Genomic DNA, 16,515 nt, shown 5'->3' on the forward strand with positions numbered 1-16,515 from the left:
GTACTTGCCTGCCAAGAGCTGAAGAGTGAGAGCGTGCGCGCGCACATGATCTCTTCTCTCCAGCTCATGCTGTTGACATTGTCTGTAGCGGATTGTGTCACAGCGATGTTACACGTCCCCTTGCCAATTACCGCCCCATTGGCAGTTTATGAGGTTATTTAAATATCGGGCGTCAAGTATTACAGCACCGATATCTAAGTAAGGAAAGAGGGTAGGAATTTTTTTTTAAAGTGCCCCAGAGTTTGTGCAGCCCTGACCATTACATGCTGCACTCAAATGCAAATCTGTGGGAAGGTGAAAGATTCTCTTTAAAGTGTAACAACTTTTTTAAAAACTTTTGACATGTCTGAAGTTTTGATCAGTGGGGTCCGAACACTGAGACCCCCCACTAGTCGCTAAAACGAAGCAGCAGAAGTGCTCGGGTGAGCGGTGTGCCGCTTCAATTCTGTTTGGCTTTCCTTGGAGCAGTGTACGGGCTCAATAGAAAGTCTAGGAGTCTGTACACCGCTCACTCGGCTGAGAGTCGATCATAAATGAAGCGGCACAGCGCTCACCCGAGCACTTCTGCTGCTTCGTTTTAGCGATTGGTGGGGGCCTCCGTGCTCGGTCCCCCACCGATGAAAACTTCGGACATGTCAGTATGATATATAAAGATATCTATTAATGCGATTGGTGCAAGTTTTAATTACTTTTTATTGAAAATTATTTGCACTTTTTGAGATACAGCTGCTTTGTATCCTGTATACAGAGCAGCTGTATATTGCGCTGAGACCTGAATCCATTAGGTCGCCTATTACCGATCACATCTAAGTTATGAACTTAGATGTGATCGGTAACAGCTCGATCCTGCAGGACTCGCTGACACTGGATCAGTCAGTCCCGCTGACCTGACGGATACAGGATACAGCGCTATATACATTATATAATATATTTATTTTAATTAGCGGGGGCAGGTTTATGGGGAAGGATTAGGGCCTGTTCACATCAGCGTTGGCTTTCCGTTCCGGGGTTCCGTGGGAGGTTTCCGTCGGGTGAACCCCGCAACGGAAAGTCAAACTGAAACCACAGCTTCCGTTTCAGTCACCATTGAAATCAATGGTGATGGAAACATTGCTAATGGTTTCCGTTCGTCACCATTCCGGCAGGTTTCCGTTTTTGTGACGGAATCAATAGCGCAGTTGAATGTGCTAATGGTGACGGAAACGGAAGCTGTGGTTTCAGTTTGACTTTCCGTTGCGGGGTTACCTCCAACGGAACCCCATAACGGAAAGCCAACGCTGATGTGAACAGGCCCTAAGGCTTCTTTGACACTAGAATTAATATACGTTTACCTCTCTTCCGTCAGAGGAAGAGAGGATCGAGACGTTAAACGGAAAGCAACGGTTCCATTAGAATTACCATTGCTTTCAATGGTAATTCTTTTGTATCAATTGCTTTCCGTTTGTCTCCGTTCGCTAAGTTTCCGTTTTTTTTAAAGGAAACAAAAGTGCAGTCTGCAGAACTTTTATTTCTGTTCAAAAGAACGGAAACCTAGCGAACGGAGACAAACGGAAAGCAACTGATACAAAAGAATTACCATTGAAAGCAATGGTAATTCTAATGGAACCGTTGCTTTCCGTTTAACGTATCGATCCTCTCCCTCTGACGGAAGAGAGGTAAACGTATATTAATGCTAGTATGAACAAAGCCCAATACAAGATATTAATATTAAAAAAACAAACAAAAAAAAACAGCTGGGATTTGAACCAGCAACCTTCAAGTGTAAGGCAAAAAAAGCTAACCACTACTCTATAGAAGCTATCATAGTCAATGCCTGTGAAACTGTAGTAGTTGAGGGTTTACTATTAGTCTCTCCTGTCTCTCTGCTGCGTGTGGGTGGTGACTGGTCAGAGACTCACAGTCAGACTGGCTGCCGCAGCTGCTGCATGCAGTGTGCACTGTGAGTGACTGTGAGTGACTGTGAGACTCACCAGTCACAGCTCTGATTGTAGCTTTCCCACGCTAATTAAGCACAGGAAAGCTACAAAGCCAGGAGTATACTGCAGGGAGGGGGGCATTATCCCCCCACCATAGAGCCCTGACTAGTTACTATACTGAAAGGTTTGGGGGGTCTGAGCATCTGACTGACTGCTCTAAAGGGGGGGGGGCAGAATCCCCCCTATACAGCTCTCTGCAGTAAGTCAGACGCTCAGACCCTCCCCCACCCACACTAATCGCTGCATTATAGTGATGTGAGGGCTCTATGGGGTGGATTATTCCAGCCCCATAGAGCCCTCTGCTGTCGGTAAAATGCCCAGACACCCCCTTGCAGTATACTCACGTCACGGGTCCCGGTCCCAGCAAGGCAGGAACTTACCCCGTGCTTCTGGTGCTGCTCGTCGCTCCTCCTGCAGACTTGCTCCTCTCTGGCTGCATGTGCTGTGTGCAGCGTCAGAGAAGAGGAGGAGTCTTACAGACGTTCGGCACGTCTGCTATGTGCGTCTGCATGGCCCCTCCCCCGGTCCAGTCCGTCCCGGGCTGAAAATGCCGCCCCCCCCCTTTGGGTAGGTGGTGCCGCCTGAGGCCGTCGGCTCACCTGGCCTCATGGCAGATGCGGCACTGGGTGCACCTAGTCCTAGTGTTCAACCACTTCGGGTTGCGTTACCTTAGGTTCTGGATCTCTCTCTGGAGGGGTCGTAAGTGCCCTAAGGCCCGAAAAACCGCCTCTGCAGCTGCTGACATGAAACATAAGACCCTCTGCTGCCAAGATTTTTTCCCGCTTAGCAGGAGGAAGGGAGAGAATATCTCCTGGGAATTTATGACAAAGCCTAAAAGATTTGATGTGAAAGATTTCATTGTTCTTGATGGAACAATGTCCGACTTTCTCAATTTATTATCGAACAGCATTGGAGTTACTGGACAATAGTTCGAAGATAGAGCATCTGATGAACCCCTTAAAAGCCGCGTTCAATAGCGATCGTGGCTTTTTAGGGGTTAAACCACCATCGACTGCCGCTATCGTGTAGCGGGGCGTCGATGGTGGCTATGGCAACCAGAAGCATAACAATGGCATTGACAGAAGCCTAGTGGGTCCTGACAAAGTCAGGACCCATTATGCTTGCTGTCAGTGAGTAGCTGACAGCTCTAATACACTGCACTACGCATGTAGCGCAGTGTATTAGAATAGCGATCAGGGCCTCCTGTCCTCAAGTCCCCTAGTGGGACAAAGTAAAAAAGTTTAAAAAAAGTTCAAAAAAGTTGTGTAAAAATAAGAAAATAAAAGTTTTAAAAGTAATCAAAGTAAAAATCCCCCTTTACTATTAATAAAAATAGATAAATAAACAAACTATACATAATTGGTATCGCTGCGTCCGTAACGGCCTGAACTACAAAATTATTTTGTTATTTATCCCGCGCGGTGAACGCCATATAAGAAAATAACAATAAACCATACCAGAATTAAAAAAAATTTGTCACTTCACCTCCCAAAAAATTAAACAAAAAGAGATCAAAAAGTCGCATGTACCTAAAAATGGTATTGATCGAAACTAAAGTTGGTTACGTAAAAAACAAGTCCTCGCACGGCTTTCTTGATGGAAAAATAAAAAAGTTCTGGCTCTTAGAATAAGGTAACACAAAAAGTAAATTATTTTTTACAATAAGTATTTTAATACTTAAGACATAAAAAAACTATAAACATATGGTATCGCCGTAATCGTAGAATAAAGTGAATATGTCATTTATAGCACACAGTGAACACTGTAAAAAAATACTATAAAAAACAATAGTAGAATTGCTGTTTTTTAGTCACCACGCCACTTAAAAATAAAATAAAAACTGATCAAAAAGTCGCATGCACCCCAAGAAAACTACAATGAATTCCTCAAGGGGTCTAGTTTACAAAATAGGGTCACTTTTGGGGGGTTTCCACTGTTTTAGCACCACAAGACCTCTTCAAACCGGACATGGGGCCTAATAAAAAGGAGGCCTCAAAATCCACTAGGTGCTCCTTTGCTTCTGAGCCCGCTGCTTCAGTCCATTACCGCACTAGGGCCACATGTGGGATATTTCTATTTCTCAAAACTAAAGAACCTGGGCAATAAGTATTGAGTTGCGTTTCTCTGGTAAAACCTTCTGTTTTACAGGAAAAAATGTAATAAAAAGGATTTTCTGACAAAAAAAAGAAATATCTCAATTTCACCTCTACTTTACTCTAAATTCCTGTGAAACACCTAAAGGGTTAATAAACTTTCTAAATGCTGTTGTGAATACTTTGAGGGGTGTCGTTTTTATAATCGGGTGTTTGATGGGGGTGTCTAATATATAGGCCCCTCAAAGCAACTTCAAAACTGAACTGGAACCTAAAAAAAATAAATTAGGCAATACTTCGCTTCTTACATTATACTGATAATGAGCAGTGCCCACCTTGAGATGGCCCCAGTTTTGACCGTTTGTGTAAACGGAGACCCCTATTAGACCGTTTCAGTGCCCGGTTTTCCCAAGCATACACCCCCGAGAAGTGTATTTCTGTTGGTGAGACCCTGGCACATTTTGAAGGGAGGCTTCAATTCCGCCAGTACCTGCCGAGTAAGAGGGCAAGGTATGGCGTGAAGATGTATAAGCTGTGCGAGAGTGCATCAGGGTATACCTACAAATTTAGGATATATGAAGGGAAGGACAGCAGTATTCAGCCCCCAGAATGCCCCCCTTACTGGGAGTTGATGCAAAAATTGTGTGGGATTTGGTGCACCCATTGCTGGACCAGGGTTACCACCTCTACCTGGATACTTTTTATACCAGCGTCCCGCTCTCTTCAAGTGCCTCGCTTCCAGAAGTACTGTGGCATGCGGCACTTTTAGAAGAAATCTGAGAGGCCTCCCTAAGACTCTGCTTGGGCAAACAAGAACGGGTGAGAGCAGGGCACATTCTAACAGCAACATATTGTGTGTCAAGTACAAGGACAAGAGAGATGTCCTTGTATTGACAACAATACCTGACCACACCAGTACCCATGTACCTGTACAAGGTACCAGTACAGAGACCCCCAAACCAGATTGCATCCTGGACTACAATAGGTACATGGGAGGGGTGGACTTGTCAGATCAAGTCCTGAAGCCCTACAGCGCCATGCGGTGTGGTATAAGAAGCTGGTCGTGCACATCATTATCAAGAACCTAATCTTTAGGGACCAAGAAGGGGGCATCCAGTACTTCTGGAAGTGAGGCCACACGCATCATACCAGGGCAACACTTTCCAGAAGAAGTTCCCCAAACTGGCAAGAAGTGAAAAAGTCAAAAGAGGTGCAAAGTCTGCTATAAGAGGGGGATAAGAGGGACACAATATATCAATGTGACACGTGTATGAAAGTGTTTTAAAATATATCATATATCCCTTAGATTTTTAATCTACCATGACACACAGCTTATCCCCCCCATCTTTCCCTTATGAGCCCTGCTGTGTGCCGATGCAGCTGATAACAACCACATGTAGGGTATTGCCGTACCCAGGAGAACCCACATTACAGTTTATGGTGTGTATATCTCCGGTGGCGCCTGCTGGGCACAATATATTGGACACTGAAATGGTATAGATATATAGAAAATTGCAAATCTCACACTGCACCATCTGCTGCGCATTACCTTTTAGACAATACCTGTGGGGTCAAAATGCTCACTACACCTCTAGATGAATGTCTTAAGGGGTGTGATTATTAAAATGGGGTCACTTCTCGGGGGTTTCAACTGTACTGGTACCTCAGGGGCTTCTGCATACATGAGTTAGCACCAGAAAAGCTCCAGTAGGCCAAATGGTGGGCCTTTCCTTCTGAGCCCTGCCGTGTGCCTAGGCAGCTAATAACAGCCACATGTAGGGTATTGCCGTACCCGGGAGAACCCACATTACAGTTTATGGGGTGTATATCTCCAGTGGCACATGCTGGGCACAATAAATCGGACACTGACATGGCATATATATAGAAAAAATAGCAAATCTCACTCTGCACCATCTGCTGCGCGTTATTTTTTACACAGTACCTGTGGGGTCAAAATGCTAACTACACCTCTAGATGAATGTCTTAAGGGGTTTCGTTTTTAAAATGGGTCACTTCTCGGGGGTTTAAACTGTACTGGTACCTCAGGGGCTTCTGCATACATGACTTAGCACCAGAAAAGCTCCAGTAGGCCAAATAGTGGTCCTTTCTTTCTGAGCCCTCCCATGAGCCCAAACGGCAGTTTAGCACCACAAATGGGGTATTGCCGCACTCAGGACAAATTGGACAACAAAATGGGGTATTTTATATCTTGTAAAAATAAGAATTTTGATCAAAAATGACATCTTATTGGAAAAAATGAATTTTTTTAAATTTCACAGCCCAATTCAAATACGTGCTGTGACAAAACTGTGCGGTAAAAATGGTAACAACAACCATAAATCAATTCCTTGAGGGACGTAGTTTCCAAAATGGGGTCACTTCTGGTGGGTTTCCATTGCTTTGATACCTCTGGGGCTCTGCAAATGCGACATGGCACCTGAAAACCAATCCAGCAAAATCTGGACTCCAACAAACACATAGCGCTCCTTTCTGTCTGAGCCCTCCCATGGGCCCAAACGGCAGTTTACCACCACAAATGGGGTATTGTCGCACTCAGGACAAATTGGGCAACAAAATGGGGTATTTTATTTCTTGTGAAATAAGAAATTTTATCAAAAATGACATCTCATTGGAAAAAAATTCATTCTTTGAATTTCACAGCCCAATTCAAATATACGTGCTGTGAAAAAACTGTGTGGTCAAAATGGTAACAACAACCATACATTAATTCCTTGAGGGGTGTAGTTTCCAAAATGGGGTCACTTTTGGGGGATTCCTACTGTTTTGGCACCTCAACACCTCTTTTAACCTGGCATGCTGCCTAAAATATATTCTAATAAAAAAGAGGCCCCAAAATGCACTAGGTGCTGCTTTGCTTCTGGGGCTTGTGTTTTAGTCCATGAGCACACTAGATCCACATGTGGAACATTTCTAAAAACTGCAGAATCAGGACAATACATATTTAGTAGTGTTTCTCTGATAAAACCTTCTGTGTTACAGGAAAAAATGGAATAAAATTGAAATTCATCAAGAAAAATGAAATTTGCACCTAAATTCAGAAAAATTCTATTTTTTTAACATTTTCTCTAAATTTTTCACAAATATACACTGAATATATCGAACAAATTTTACCACTAACATAAAGCCCAATGTGTCATGAGAAAACAATTTCAGAATCGCTTGGATAGGTTTAAGCATTCTGACGTTATTACCACATAAAGTAAAATATGTCAGATTTCAAAAAAGGGCTCTGAGCCTTAAGGCCAAAACAAGGCTGTGTCCTTAAGGGGTTAATAGTGTGGAAACAATAAAGGTGTTTATTTGAGGTATATTTTTGGGGAACAGTGTCAAAGTAAAACGTGAATACAATAAAGTTGAATGGGAAAAAAAGTTAAGAGCAGAAGAATGTGAAAAAAAATTATATTAAAAACTTAACGGAAGCCCTCTTGAGTGAGTGGGAAAAATTCCAGAAGGAATATAAAGAATGCTTACTAAACAAAGCTCAAAATAAAATATTATTTTTAGGGAAAAAAAGTTTCTGTGAAGCAGGTAGCCCGAATAAGATGTTAATGAACATTATTAGAACTCAAAATAAGGGTAAAAATGTTTTAGCGTTGAGGAACAGGGCAGGGATAATGATTAGAGATGGCTATGATTAGCGATGAATTCTTTGAATATTATTCAAATTGATATAAGTCTGAGGTAAAGTATAGTGAGGTAGAGTTAGAGGAGTATTTGGACTCTATCCCTTGGGCTCAAATATCATGCGCCCAAAGGGAGCAATTAGACCTCCCAGTTACTCTGTATGAAATAACAAGTGCTTTAAAGGGGGTAAAGGGTAATTCAGCATCGGGTTTGGATGGGTTTCCCTTTGAGCTGTACAGAAAATATAAGGAAGAGTTGCTCCCAGCATTATATAGGACACTGTGCTCATCAATAAAGGCAGGTAAATTGCCAATTACAATGACAGAATCAAACATTATACTCATATTAAAAAAAAGATAAATGCCTAGAAAAAGTGGACTCATATAGGTGTCAAACTTTTTGCAAAAGTCTTGGCAATTAGATTGGCAAAAATAATTACAACGGTAATTCATGATGATAAAAAGAGATTTATTCCAGGCAGAACAGTGCGTCAAAGTGTCCGACGAGTTTTTGGTAATACTCAGGAGACCTCTGGGAGGGGGGGGGGGGTCCCCGCTCCATCCTGTCTGGACGCAGTTAAAGCATTTGACTGGGTGGAGTGGGGATAACTTTGGGCAGTGTTGAGAAAATTGGGTTTTGGCAAATTTTTTATTGGATGGGTTAAAATACTATATACCGGTCCCGGAGCGAATATCCGGATTAATGGGAAAAATTCAGAGGTTTTTTTCTTAAAGTGTGGTACGAGGCAAGGCTGTCCTCTTTCTCCCCTGTTATTTGCCCTGGCGGTCGAACCTCTGGCCAATCTAGTTAGGGCAGATCAGTATATTGAGGGATTTGGTGCTGGGGGGGGAGAGAGGACAAAATTGTCCTCTACACGGATGACTTACTCCTGTTTCTACAAGATCCAGAGGGTAAACTGGAGTATGTAATAGCAAAAATTCAGAATATTTTTTTTTTCTGGTATTTAAATGAATAGGGCGAAATCCACGCTGTTATCCCTTGATAAAATAAATTTAGTACTACAAAATAAAATAAAAGTGATCTATCCGGGTCAAAAATAAAAATATCTAGGAATTTAAATCTCCAATGAGATAGAAGATTTTGTGGCTCTTAACTTAACCCCTATGGTAAAAGAACTGGAGAAAAAAAAAAAATAATCTAGGGTAAGCTGACAGAATTATTCTGATAAAAGCAGTTGTATTACCTAAACTATTGTTTATTTTTGGAGTATGCCCAGTCGGGATCCATGATAAGCACTTCAAAATAATTATTGCTATGTTTAATGAACTTATATGGGGGAGGAAAAGGGTTCAGATAAAACGATACTTTTTTATACCTTCCAAAGTCAAGAGGAGGTCTGGCATTTCCTGAGATCCACCTGTATTTTTTGGCAGCCCAACTACTTTACATTAAGGAATGTGTAGCGTCCATGGCCACGGGCCGTCGCAGCCATGGATTCGTGAGCGCTGGTCCCCATCTCCTTCCTAGGAGACGCCAGCGCTCACTTCCGCTCCGTTCTGCTGAGTCCTGTAGGGTGCGCGCAGGGGCGTAACTAGGAAAGACTGGGCCCCATAGCAAACTTTTGACTAGGGCCCCCCCTCTGCTGGGTATCACGCAACCCCCCCCCCCTTTGTAGATAGTGCCTCCCTATAGATTCCACCACACAGCGCCCCCCTATAGATAGCACCATACACAGCCCCCTGCAGATAACGCCATACAGCCCCCCTGTAGATAACGCCATACAGACCCCCTCTGTAGATAACGCCATACAGCCCCCCTGTAGATAACGCCATACAGTCCCCCCTGTAGAGAATGCCATACAGTCCCCCCTGTAGAGAATGCCATACAGCCCCCCCTGTAGATAATGCCATACAGAACCCCTCTGTAGATAACGCCATATAGCCCCCCCCCCCCAAAAAAAACGGCCTATAGTTTGTCCTACAAAAGACATGCATCCCCTATCCACAGGATAGGGGATACATGTGTGATCGCTGGCAGCGATAAGGAGAATGGGGGACCGAAAGTCCCCCGACGTTCTCCATGACTAACCTCGGACTTCCGGCGTCTGCGCAGTTCAATAAAAATGAAAGGAGCGCTAGTCACGCATGCGCACAAGCGCGACCGGCGCTCCATTCATTTCTACGGAGCTGCCGACACAGACCCCGGAAGTCCGAGGTTTGTCATGGAGAACTTAGGGGGGACTTTCGGTCCCCCGTTCTCCTCATCGCTGCCAGCGATCACACATGTATCCCCTATCCTGTGATTAGGGGATACATGTCTTATGTAGGAACAACCCCTTCAGTGGCATCGCGCTGTAGCAGCCATAGCGGCTGCTAGCGGAGCCTGCGGCCATGGGAGGGGGCCGTGCCGGCGGGTGGCACGGGCCCCCTCATGCTGCAGGCCCTGTAGAAGTCGCTACGGCTGCTATAGCGGTAGTTACGCCACTGCGTATAGGTTTGTACGGCGTATAACTACAGCTCCCAGCATGGCCTGAACAATGATAAGGATATGCTGGGAGATGCGGTTTCACAAAAAAAATCCTATCACCATCATCTCGCTGCAGATCATACAGTGACTACATTACTGATTAGAGGCAGAATAAACATTTACATTAAGTGACTCACCGGTGACGTCTCAGATTCTAGTTCTTTTCTTCTCCCTCCGGTTCAGACATCTATGATGGATTTCTACCGGCCATGACCCATTTCTGCAGTTTTCCGTTCAGATGTCTTCAGCTTCTCACTTTTAAAACATTTCTGCACCTGTAAACAAAGTAAAAATTCTCAACACATCTAAATATAACTGTCACAAACACACAACGTGGCCCCTGTAGATAGTGACCTACATAGAAGCCCCTATAGATAGTGCCCACATATGGACTCCAGAGCTGCAAGGCAATAGTGCTAACCACTGAGCCATGGTGCTGCCCTACATATAGCTTCCCCTATAGTTATTGCTCCACGTATAGCCCACCTCTGTACATAGTGTCTCACATATAGCTCCCCCTGTATATAGTGTCCCACATATAGCCCACCCCTGTAGACTGTGCACTACATATAGCCACCCTGTTGCTAGTGCCCCACAGGTAACCCACCCCTGTATATAGTGGCCCACATATAGACCCCCCTGTATATAGTGGCCCACATATAGAGCCCCCTGTATATAATGGCTCACATATAGAGCCCCCTGTATATAGTGGCCCACATATAGACCCCCCCCCTGTATATAGTGGCCCACATATAGAGCCCCCTGTATATAATGGCCCACATATAGAGCCCCCTGTATATAGTGGCCCACACCCCCACATATAGACCCCCCCTGTAGCTACTGCCCCACATATAGACCCCCCTGTAGCTACTGCCCCACATATAGAACCCTATATATAATAGCCCACATAAAGATGACCCCCCCCCCCACTATAGATAATGCCATTCACATTTTTATGAGGGAAAAAAAACAAAAACTTGACATACTCACATTCTCCGGTTCCCACGCTGTTCACTGGCGATGCAGACATGCTCTCTTCTGAGCATGTCTGCAGGAGCTGAACGAGCGTCCTCCAATGACGCTGATTGGCGGGGCAGAATGACTTGCCCCGCCAATCAGCACCTTCTAAGCATGGAAGCGGCGCGATGATGTCATCGCGCCGCTAGCCAATCAGTGTCATTGTAAGGCACTGGATGGTCAGGCACGGAACATGCCCGGCCATTCAGTGCTAATACATGTATTTGGCTGCCGCTAGCACTGGGGCCCCCTCCGGTGCTAGCGACACCTACAGGCATGAGAGGGCCTGTGTAAGGCTCGGCGTCGCGGGCCCCACAGTAGCGACGCTACCGCTGTAGTAGCCATAACGGCTGCTAGCGGCGCCACCGGGCCCCCTCAAGCCCCGGGCCCCGTAGCAGCCGCTACTGCTGCTACCGCGGTAGTTACGCCACTGGGTGCGCGTGTTCCTGTACCTACCAGTGTTGGAGTCATGTCTACTGCACCTGCTGTCGTTTGCCACGTCCCGTGTCTTTTGCCACGTCCAGTGTCTTCTGCCACGTCCAGTGTCTTATGCCACATAGGATACTGCCCGCCATGTCTGGCACTGCCTGCTGCACCGGCCTCCATCCGTGTTGAAGCCACAGCCATTGTCTGGACTAGTTCAGGTACCCAAGCGTTACTATCTACCATTGACTATCGTATAGACTGTGACATAGTCAGCTGCCTCTCCGCTACGGCGGAGCGGCCTAGTGGGTCCACATACCCTGTGACCGTGACAGTACGCTCAGGCCATGGAACCCACTTGCCAGCCCTAGAACACAGTCCAGAAGATACAGATGGAGATGCATGACCTACGCACACGTCAGGATCAACTCCTTGAGGCTGTGAATTCTATCCTGGTCTGTCTGGATCTACTCACTGTTCCACCTCCGGTTCTTCCTCCTGAAGCTGTTGCTGTGCCACTGCCCGTTGCTCCTCCTGTTTGTTCCGGATCCACAGTTCCTCTGCCTCTTCCTCCTCGCTATGACGGTGATCCCAGAGAATGTAGAGGATTTATTAACCAATGCACGGTTCATTTTAGGCTACGGGCTCATATCTTCCCCTCCGAGGAGGCCAAGGTGGCATTTATCATCTCCCTTCTTGCTGGCAAGGCCCTTGCATGGTCGAACCCAATCTTGGAGCAACAAGGACTTGTATCCTCGGATCTAGCCCTGTTCCTGCAGTCCTTTCGTGCCGTGTTCGAGGAGCCGGGTCAAACATCCTCTGCCACAGCTACTCTGTTGACCCTCAAGCAAGAGGGTTCCACAGTAGGGGAGTAAGCTATCTCCTTCCGTACTCTAGCAGCCGAGCTGGCATGGAACAATGAGGCATTGGTGGCGACCTTCTGGCAGGGACTGTCCTCTCACATCAAGGACGAACTGGCAGCCTGCGACCTTCCTTCTACCTTGGATGCCCTCATCCTGTTAGCCACCCAGGTTGATATGAGAATCCGGGATCACACTCAAGAGGTTCGACAGGAGAACCGGGTCCACAGACCAGCACCCTCAGTCCAGAGACCACTATTGCCTTCTCCTAGTGCGCTACCTGAAGAACCCATGCAAGTAGACAGAGTCCGGTTATCTGAACAGGAGAAGCAGCGCAGACGCTCCTCTGGACTATGTATGTATTGTGGCCTTAAGGGTCATTTTGTGCGCCAATGCCCACAGAAACCAGGAAACTCCAGTACCTAGGGTTGATTGGAGAGGCAACTCTAGGTGGAACGTCTCCAAACGTTAAAACCTCTCCCAAATTATCGATTCCTGTGGCCATCGTCTCCAGAGAGACGTCATATCCTTCCTCCGCCTATCTTGACTCGGCTATCACCTATCTTGGAGCGGCTGCTAATTTCATCCAGCAGGAGCTAGTGGATCGTTTACGTCTACCCACAGTCCGTCTGGAGAGACCCCTGGCTGTTGCCTCTGTGAATGGTCTACCACTGCCGGATCTGATTATGCTCATCACGGAGCCGTTGACACTACGGATCGGAGCTCTTCACTCAGAGCAGATCACCTTCCTGGTACTACCTCCGGCAGGGCTTCATAGGAGACTGTCAGAATCACGATATACTGCAATACTTTAGTATTGCAGTATATCATGCAAGCGATCCAACACTCGCTGCTTCAAGTCTCCTAGGGGGAATAATAAGAAAAAGTAAAAAAACTGTTAAATAAAGATTTTTGTTATGTTCCAAAAACAAAAAAGTATTAAAAGTTAAAAAAAAAAAAACCCTTTTCACATTTTTCCCCTAAATTAATGTTAAAAAAAATAAAAAGTTAACATATCTGGTATTGCCACGTCCGTAAAAGTCTGAACTATCACAATATAGCGTTGTTTAACCCGCTCGGGAATGCTAGAAGAAATATATATATAGAAAAACACGCAAATTGCTGTTTTTTGGTCACCTTAGCGCTCCAAAAAAATGAAATAGAAAATTATCAAAAAGTCGCATATACCCCAAAATGGTATCAGTGAAAACTACAGCTCGCCCCGCAAGCTAAATTGATGGAAACATAAAAAAATGTATGGCTCTCAGAATACGGCGACACAAAAGTTTTTTTAATTTAGCAAATGGTTTTATTTGGTTTGAATGCCAAAATGTGGACTCCAGAGGCTGAAGCCATATTTGAGACCCTGAAAAAAGCCTTCACGTCAGCCTCTATACTTCACCACCCTGATGTGTCCCTACAGTTTTCTTTAGAGGTGGACGCTTCCTCTGTTGGTGCAGGTGCACTGTTGTTCCAGAAAGGTTCTAAAGGCAAGACTGTGGTATGGGGCTACTATTCCAAACTGTTTTCTTCCACAGATCACAACTACTCGATTGGGGATCGGGAGTTACTGGCCATCAAGCTGACACCTACTTTAGGCGCAGTCCACCCTATACTGGTCTTCACGGATCACAAGCATCTGACCTATTTACAGACGGCTCAACGGTTGAATCCTCGTCAAGCCAGGTGGACTTCTCATCGGCCTATCATCCCCAGTCCAATGGGCAAGTCGAGAGGATTAACCAAATTATGGAAAACTATCTGCGGCACTTTGTTTACAGACGACATGATGACTGGATGCAGCTACTCCCGTGGCCGGAGTTCTCCTATAATAACCATACCAGCGAGTCCACCACCTCCAATCCGTTCTTCATAGTCTACGGCCAACATCCTCGAATACCTCTTCCTGTCTCTAATATGTCCCATGTGCCTGCAGCTGACTCGACCTTCAGAGACTTTCTGCAAATATGGCAACAGACCTGATCTTCTATTCTGCTGGCGGTGGATCGCATGAAGAGAAAAGCAGATACTAGAAGACGGGATCCTCCTCAGTTTCTTCCAGGTACGAGAGTCTGGTTGTCCTCAAAGAATATCCGGCTGAGGGTGCCGTCCTGCAAATTTGCTCCCATGTTCCTCGGACCCTTCGAAATCCTGCTACAAATTATCCCAGTGTCGTACAAGCTGCAGCTGCCTCCTACACTCAAGATCTCTAACTCCTTCCATGTCTCCTTGCTGAAGCCCGTGGTCCTGAACTGCTACTCTAGGACTCCTAGTTCCGCAGTGGCTCCTGGCGGTTCGTCAGGGACTTTCGAGGTACGGGAGATTCTAGCCACCAAGAAGGTGGGAGGAAGGACGTTTTATTTGGTGGATTGGAGGGGATTCGTCCCAGAAGCGAGGTCTTGGGAGCCAGAGGAGAATTGCTTTACATATGTTGGGGTGTTTTTTCTACTTTATTCCTTGTAAAAATTTAAAATGTCTACGTTTTTTCACGAAAAAAAGTAGATTTTCATCTTCACATACTAATTCAAATAAATTTAGCAAAAAAACTGTGGGTTCAAAATGCTAAATATACCCATAGATAAATTCCTTGAGGGGTATAGTTTCCAAAATGGGGTCACTTTTGTTTTTTTTTTTACTGTTTTGGTACCACAAGACCTATTCAAACTTGACATGGTGCCTAAAATATATTCTAAAAAAGGAGGCCCCAAAATCCATTAGCTGTTCCTTTCCTTCTGATGCCTATGTTTCAGTCCAGTAGCGCACTAGGGCCACATGTGGGATATTTCTAAAAACTGAAGAATCTGGGCAATATTTAAATTTCATCTCTACTTTGTTTTAATTCCTGTGAAATGCCTAAAGGGTTAAAACACTTTCTGAATGCTGTTTTGAATACTTTGAGGGGTGCAGTTTTCAAAATGTTTTCTAATAAGGCCCTCAAAGTCACTTCAGAACTGAACTGGTTCCTGAAAAAATAGGCTTTTGAAATTTTCTTGAAAATATGAGAAATTGCTGCTAAAGTTCTAAGCCTTGTAACGTTCTAGAAAAATAAAAGAATGTTCAAAAAACGATGCAAACATAAAGTAGACGTATGGGAAATATAAACTAGTAATTATTTTATGTGGTATTACTATCTGTTTTACAAGTACATTTAAATTTAAATTTTCTCTAAATCTTGGTGTTTTTTACAAATAAATATTGAATTTATCGACCAAATTTTTTCCCTAAAATAAAGTGCAATATGTCACGAGAAAACAATCTCAGAATCGCTTGGATAGGTAAAAGCATTCCGGAGTTATTACCACATAAAGTGACACATGTCAGATTTGAAAAATCGGCTTCGTCCTGAAGGCCAAAACAGGCTCAGTCCTGAAGGGGTTAACACTGGACATGCAGGGATTTGTAGTGGTCTCCTCTTATACCTCCTCCCTGTAATTTCCTCTGATATCCCATAATAACAGCCTGGACATGCTGGAAGTTGTAGTTATCTCCGCTTATACCTCCTCCCTGTAATGTCCTCTGATATCCTATAATATCCATCTGGACATGCTGGGAGTTGTAGTGCTCTCCTCTTATACCTCCTCACTGTAATGTCCTCTGATATACCATAATAAGTCTGGGAATGCTGGGAGTTGTAGTTCTCTCCTCTTCTACCTCCTCCTCCTGTAAACTTTTCTGATATCACATAACATCCTGGACATGCTGGGAATTGTAGTTCTCTCCTCTTATATCTCCTCCCTGTAATGTCCATTGATATCACATAAGAAAAGCCTGGACATGCTGGGAGTTGTTGTTGTTCTTATACCTCCTTATTTATTCCTTCCCCAGGAGTAAGCACACTTTCTGTATGTGATGGTCACTTTACTAGAGGGGCTTATGGTCTCTTTACTGGGGGGCTGATGGTCAATATACCGTGAGTGGGGGGCTGATGGTCATTACTGTGAGTGGGGGGCTGATGGTCATTTTACTGTGAGTGGGGGACTGATGGTCATTTTACTGTGAGTGGGGGGCTGATGG

The sequence above is a fragment of the Rhinoderma darwinii genome, chromosome 1 (assembly GCF_050947455.1).
Source record: "Rhinoderma darwinii isolate aRhiDar2 chromosome 1, aRhiDar2.hap1, whole genome shotgun sequence".
NCBI lineage: Eukaryota > Metazoa > Chordata > Amphibia > Anura > Rhinodermatidae > Rhinoderma > Rhinoderma darwinii.